The sequence below is a fragment of the Pavona decussata genome, unplaced genomic scaffold, assembly GCF_977016875.1.
Source record: "Pavona decussata unplaced genomic scaffold, jaPavDecu1.1 SCAFFOLD_356, whole genome shotgun sequence".
NCBI classification, from domain to species: Eukaryota; Metazoa; Cnidaria; class Anthozoa; order Scleractinia; family Agariciidae; genus Pavona; species Pavona decussata.
Window position 1 is genome coordinate 140,001 of NW_028145737.1, and position 6,937 is coordinate 146,937.

General features: G+C 38.5%; 1 protein-coding gene across 1 annotated transcript in view; it reads right to left on the minus strand.

Annotated features, from left to right (window-relative positions):
- The window catches only part of LOC146452988 (nuclear factor NF-kappa-B p105 subunit-like), a 2,543-nt gene extending 1,945 nt beyond the window's left edge, over positions 1–598 (minus strand). Inside the window, exon 1 of the mRNA XM_085097156.1 lies at positions 474–598. The gene's annotated coding sequence lies outside the window, so the exon portion shown is untranslated. The remainder of the gene's footprint in view (positions 1–473) is intronic.
- Positions 599–6,937: the final 6,339 nt, after the last annotated feature.

The following is a 6,937-nucleotide window of genomic DNA, read 5'->3' on the forward strand; positions in this document are numbered from 1 at the left end:
AGCCTTTCATATGAAAATTCATTTTGTTTGAATATGAATGAAAACTAATTTTCATCATGATGATAAAAACTTTGCGCTTAGCCTTGCTTTCATAATGAGGTTTAAGGCAACCTTGGAAATGACTTATCATACTAATATTTGACTGTGAGGCTGATGAGTGATATTAATTATTGCATCGTGCCGGAGTAACAACATTGCCTTATATGGATAAAGTTCATTTAAAAGGTTTTCATTTTGATGGAATTAACGGTGTTCAACTGAAAAATCTTGATTTCAATGGTCATTCAAATTTTGTTTTTGTTTTTGTGGGCGTGATCAAGATTCATGTTTGTGTGCTTGACAATTGACATTGTTGATCTTTGTGGATCATTACTTTTTGCCAATTTGCGATCTTTGTATACTATTGTTGACTTAACTGTAACTTACATGTAAATGAAACACTTGTTGTGAGAAATTCAACTGTCACCCCTTACCTGTTTAGGCTGCTCAAGAATGTCCAAAAAAGGACCTAAAAATGAATCATAAGAGGTTATTTATTTTAGGAATCACCTCTACACTGTGCCTCTGAGCCAGGGTAATGTTTTTTACAAATAATAATAATAATAATAATAATATAATAATAATAATAATAATAATAATAATAATAATAATAATAATAATAATAATAATGATAATAATTTTAAAATATGAAAATTCTTTATTAAAATATTCCACACAAATTAAAACAATAATAATAATAATAACATAAATTTACATATATTTGTTTCAAAGCTAAATGCGTATAATATTATCTCACTGGAGAAATACAGAAATACAGACAACAATAAGAACAATGACCTTCTGCCATATCCTTTAGTGATAAACAGACAACAATGCAAAGCACCAAGCGTAAGTGCAGTAGTACAAGATTCTTTTGTTTGCACTAATTTCACATTTGTCTGGTTTACACCATTAAACTGTGGGATAGAGGATCTGTAGTGTACATGTACCATGTGTTGGCAGAACATTTTAGAACTGCAGAGGAACTGGGAACATATTAATAATAATAACATTAGGAAGCTAAATAGTAAGACACTAAGACTATCCCCTCCCAGGGGTGGGAGAGGGGGGGGGGGGGGACTTGCTTGTCAAAAGTGCAAGGGATGGTCCTTGTCTCATTTGGGAATGTAAATTTCTGATTTTGGCATTTATTTTCTTAGGGTTTTGGTGGCAGAGTACTAATATTTTCAGCCATTCCAGTATCTCTAAAATAAGCGTTGCTGGAGCGAACCGGTATTTCTGCTGACACAGGAACAAAAAATATGGCCTAGTGCACGGACTCGAAAATTATCGTACTCTGGAGTTACGAATTTACCTTTGATTAGTCCACAGTCTGATTTTCTCGGTTGATGCTTTTTCAGGTTGGTTTACAAACATGCTAAATTTCGAGATTTCTTCAGTTTCATGGGTCTCTTTTCAGTGGCACTTCTCGATCGAGGGAAACTCTCCTGCACGAGGCAGAAAAGTAATGGCGAACAGGCGAGCAACAGTTTGCAGGTAAACACCTTCGAATAAGAAGTCACGAAAGTAACATGAGAAAGGCTGGACTCTGATTGGGCACAAAAATAATCACAGACAAGGACTTTAATGGGTTTTGGAACTGGTCGGTTAAGAATCCCAGGGGCTCGTTCTTTCGTTCTTGTAAACTTAGCCGCTTCGACTTCCTTTTGACCCAACTATCTGCCCCTGGGTCTCCGAGGATGATACTGACCTCGAAACATGTATGTTGCAGAAGGTACTTGCAGTGCTGAGATGTCAGGGAGATTTCCTGGGGTCATGATATCCATCAACAAGCTGTCCGTAAGAGTTTCACCTACTTGCCTCTCTGAGGTGGTTGCCAAGGTGAAAGTAGGCAGTTCAACACGTCGGCAGAATCCTGTATGGTCTAGGGGGTCGTACTGTACTTCAACCACTTAATATATATGATTATATTATTGTCTTCACAAAACCTGGTGAGATAATAAAAAATCTGACGTCAGTGAGGAGCTTGGTGACTAATGTAGAGACACAATCTGTGAATAAGGCCGGCTACTCACAGATTTTAAATAAATGCATGAACCAGATAACTAAAAATAAATAAATAAATAAATAAACTGATATACGTGGCAATTAGGATGGTTATGTCAGGCTACTGCTTTGCATGCGATATTGTACTAAAGCTTGGTTTTCATTCACACAAAAAATTGTTTATGTGATTGCTGCAAGTTACAGATTCAAATAAACAAAACCATGCTATCCCGCGAGGGGGGAGGGGGTACTCCCCTATATGGCCTATATGGAGACATCCCACCGGATAGGGCATGATTTTTGGTCCCTCTTTATCAGTATTTATTTAACAGATCATCAGTCAATATTAAATCATTTTCAGGACTAGATATCAGCACAATTATTGTTTTCAGTATCTTAATAGGGTCTTAAAATAGAGGGTAGATATTCAAGGTTATTTTTGTCCTAAACAGGGTCAGGGTTTCAAATCCCCAGCGCAAACATGGGTCCTATTCTTCACCTCCCTCCTCCCCCCCCCCCCTCCCTGCATGCTATACAGTCAAATGTCTACAGCAAATATCATCACTCAAGCAATGCATGTCACTTTTCCATAATTATGATCACAAACAATACATCACTGATTAAATTTCCTTCCACAATCAAGCCGCCACCACTTGTGATCATATTTAATTAAACCAATCTTTAACATATGATCCAATTCAGCCTACATCGTGTTTTTGCCCAGTGCCTGGTAATGTTTCTCTTACTGGTTTTAAAAACTGTGTTTGGCCATTTCATTAAGAATGTCCTGACAGAAATTCCCATGAACTCAGCTTGGATGAAATGTTAATAAAGTCAAAAAGAGTCTAATTATCTTGAGCTTTGATGCTCCCTTATCAATGGTGTGATCAATACGCTGCTGGTTTTCACTGATTGACAAAATATAAAGTACGAAGACCCAAGACTGAAGCTTCTGAGAGCTTAAGCTTAAACTGAAGTCTAATTATTTTGGATCGGTCCCTACTCAGCTGTACGTAGGTTCTTTATAGCACTAGATACAGGGTTTACCTAAAACACGGAATCCGGAATCCGGAATCCGAATCAAAAAAAACAAAAATGAAAATTCGTCGACACTATAATTTCAACGAAGGTTAAAGTCACTTGGGAAACAGTTTTTATTGCTTTTGGAAAATTGTTATATCAGTCATGACAGGCCCAGTAAAATTTTCAAAAGTTTCCCTTAGATTTCAATTGCTTAGGCAGTTGAGCCACTCATTTTGAATAAAGGTTCCCAATCTTCAAACGTACTCTTAAATACCCCCACACCTCTTGCTACTCAATAACGTTTCCTCCTGCCATAGCAAGTAGAAAGACAATGAAACGTAACTAGAGAAAAGAGTCAGTGTTGCATTTATCACTCATCAACTCTTCGCAAGACTCACTGTCTTTGCACAATAATATTAAAACAAGTCCATATGGGGGTGGCTTAGATTTCATCTACAAAAAAAGCTTTGAATTGGCACCGATCCTGGATAGACAGCGGGCAAAGTTATTTATTCATTTACCAACTCATCCGTCCGTCCGTTCTTTCGTTCGTTCATTCCCTTTGTTCCTTCGCTCACTCGCTCACTTACTCGCTCGTGGTTCTGTCATGCCTGCCGGCATACATTTGTACGTTCAATCATGTATGCATGTATTTATTTATGCACATTTTTACAAAAGAGAGTCGAGCTGCCGGTACAAAGGAAACGTTTTATGTCGATGGCCTTTTTTGAAATACAGTAAGAACTTCAGGAGCCTGTGAACGATTTCCCATAATTTAGTACTAATCACAATAGCAGGATGTAGATAACAAATTATTTTATATCCTCTAATTCCAGATACCTTGGAAGCCGTAGATCTCTTGATTTTGATTTAGAGGAAATAAGTCTAAATATTTTAAGCCCCATTCCCACCCTTATGCCCAAACAATTTGTTGTGCTGTAATATGCGTTAGTCACAATGTTATGACACGTGTAAAGATAAATTTCCATCGTCACCATTGTGAATGCGCTATTTTGCCTACTGTACCTGTCAAAACACCACCAATCGTACACATCTCTCTCCCCTAGCTTTCCCGAAAGAACGAAAATCCTCTACTCACAAGCCAATCAGCGTACGACAAGTTACACAGAAAAGGAAAAATTGAAAGAAAAGAAAGTCTTTCCTGATTTGCGGATTCCGTGTATTTAATTTTATAAACATAGATAGGTGTCGTTCTGGTGTGTTTTAAAGTTTTACGCTTTAAAGAGACTGTCTTAGAATACTAACACAATAGGCTTAACTGCAACAATTGAAATCTTAGGCAAACTTTGAAAAATTTCCCTGGGCTCCTGACTGATGTTATAACTTTTCAAGAGCTATAAAAACTGTTTCCCAAGTGACTTTAACTTTCGTTGAAATTTTCATGTCGCCGAATTTTCATTTTTGTTTTTTTTATTCCGGATTCCGGATTCCGTGTTTTAGGTAAACCCCTAGATACACAGGGTTTGCACTTGGAAAAATGTCCTCCAGGTAGTCAGTCTACTACAAACAGCCCAAACAGTCATACAGTAAGCTTATTAAGCTTTAGCAAGCCCAACTCACGAGTTGGTTAATAGTAGTATCTTGACTTGCCCAGTAGCCCTCTAAGCGTTTGTTACATTGAAGCACGGTATTGCAAAATGGAAAACAAATCCTGTACATGACTTAGGTAAGAATTACAGGGTCAAAATTAACGAATTTTTCCGATTTTACCTCACCCTCGAGCCACCAAACCCAGAGTCGAGCTGTGTCAGACGGACGCTTGAATGTTTACGAAGTCTACGTCTTAGAGATTCAACTGACAAGCTCGCAATCTACCTACCTGTAGTAGTTCGTGAATAGTTTATCTTTGAAAAATTTAGCTTTCTCTCTCCTCGTGCTCACCTTTCACTTGTGTTTTCACTCGAAAGGAAAACTTTTATGGACTCCATTCCCCAACATAAGGGACTTCCCCGTCCAAGTTCTGAGACCTCTGATTGGACAAGAACATGCATGTGATCAGAATAAAGCCCAAATCTGATGATGTAAATGTCTAAAATAACCTCTGCCCGTCGAGCAAACTAAGGCTAGGGCGCGTTTTTTCATCCACAATTCTGGAATAAGAATGGTTGGTACGGAAAGCTAGGAATTATTCGGATTGTCTGCATAAAAAAACGCCCGGAACGAAGAAGTAAGGGACCGATCGTTTATTACGTCCTAGGGGGAGGGGGGGGGGGTAGTGAGGGGGGGGGGGGTAATTTTTTTAAACGAGCTCTTTAGTTTGGGGGGGGGGGGTAATTTTTTACCTTGTACGAAAAGTGAGGGGGGAAAAATTTTAAGACATACAAATGGTACCAGCTAAATGTATTTAGCAATCATTCTTCTCATCAATCATAGAGTTGGTAAAATTGACTAGATACTTCTCCGTATCGCTACTATTCTTCAGAGTGACAAAGATCTTGCACGTAATAGGTTGAGTCATGTTGAGTAATGACATAGACAGGCAAACGGTGTATTTCATCAAGCAGTTTATCTCTGAAGGCTTGTTTATCTGGCCAATTGCAAATTGACTAACAGACGAATAGAGATGGTAGGCTTCTTCAAAATCTATATATCCACATCCATACATCCTGAATGCTCCTGTACTGCTCTCAAACCCCGAGCTGCTTTGACCTTCTGTGTACCTTCTTTTGACGACTGAAGAATAGACTCCAGCAATAACAAAACATTGTTATTATCAAGACATTGAAGAGATATTCTACGGTACGTTCCCTTACTTGAATTTCGTCTAACTTCTGATTATTTCTCTTGCCAGTTCAGATTCAGAGAACTACCGATTTCCCGCATGTAACCAAGCGTTGTGCCCTGGAACTTCTCAACAATTCAACCAACAAGCCAGCCATGGGGGGGGGGGGGGAGGTAAAAATTTCAAACTGTCATTACAGTGGGGGGTAAAACTTTTGTTTGAAAGAGTTTTTTTTTTTTTTGGGGGGGGGGGGGGGTAAAATTTTCATACACTCTCCAAACTTTCCAAGTGCATCCATAACTCGATATACGCACAGCTAAAAGCATGAACCAATTCTTTTACAACATAGTGAAAATAAAGTAAATGATTCCTGGAAAACAGGTTTTGTTCCCGATTTAATACAAAGTTCTCTGAACAAAAAAAAAAAGGCGAAAATGGTTTCTCACATTGGTTTAATCTTAACGTTTCATTAAGCTTCAAGATCGATCTTATAAATATACATTTTTTATGGTGTTGTCTCTCTGTAAAAGTTTTTTAATAACACAGCGCGCGCATGCTTCCCCCATCTGACTTGCACACGTGATCGGATGGACGCACGGCGTATGTTGAGAAATGTAGCATGATGACGCCAATAGGAATTAGATTAGGATGCACGCGCGCTATGTTATAATTAGGCATTTCCACCTGTTCTCGCAGTCAATTGCCAACGGAGAGAAGCCATTTTTCTTCATGTCGTCGGCAATCATTTGCCAAATTGCCCTTTTCTTGTACGAAACATCACTGAAAAAAAAACCTCGTACTTGAAATCGTACAATGAAATTAGAAGCAATGTTTCATTGTGTCCAAAAGTGTAACCAGTTTTTTTTTTCTCCGGTAGAGACGTATTTGAATCCGCAGCGCTCATCTCGCCGTCCGCCATCTTGGATTTTCATTCGCAACATTCTGTTCATTTCTGCCCCTGGGAGCAGAATGGATGGAATGGCATTCTGTCCATTCCGAAATAGGAATGCATTTTACATTCTGGCCATTCTCATTCCAGAATTGTGAATAAAAAAAAACGCACCCTAAGCTTCCCGCCCAGAGAAGGGAATTTTCCCTGCCAGCGTGCGATAATTAGGTTTTATT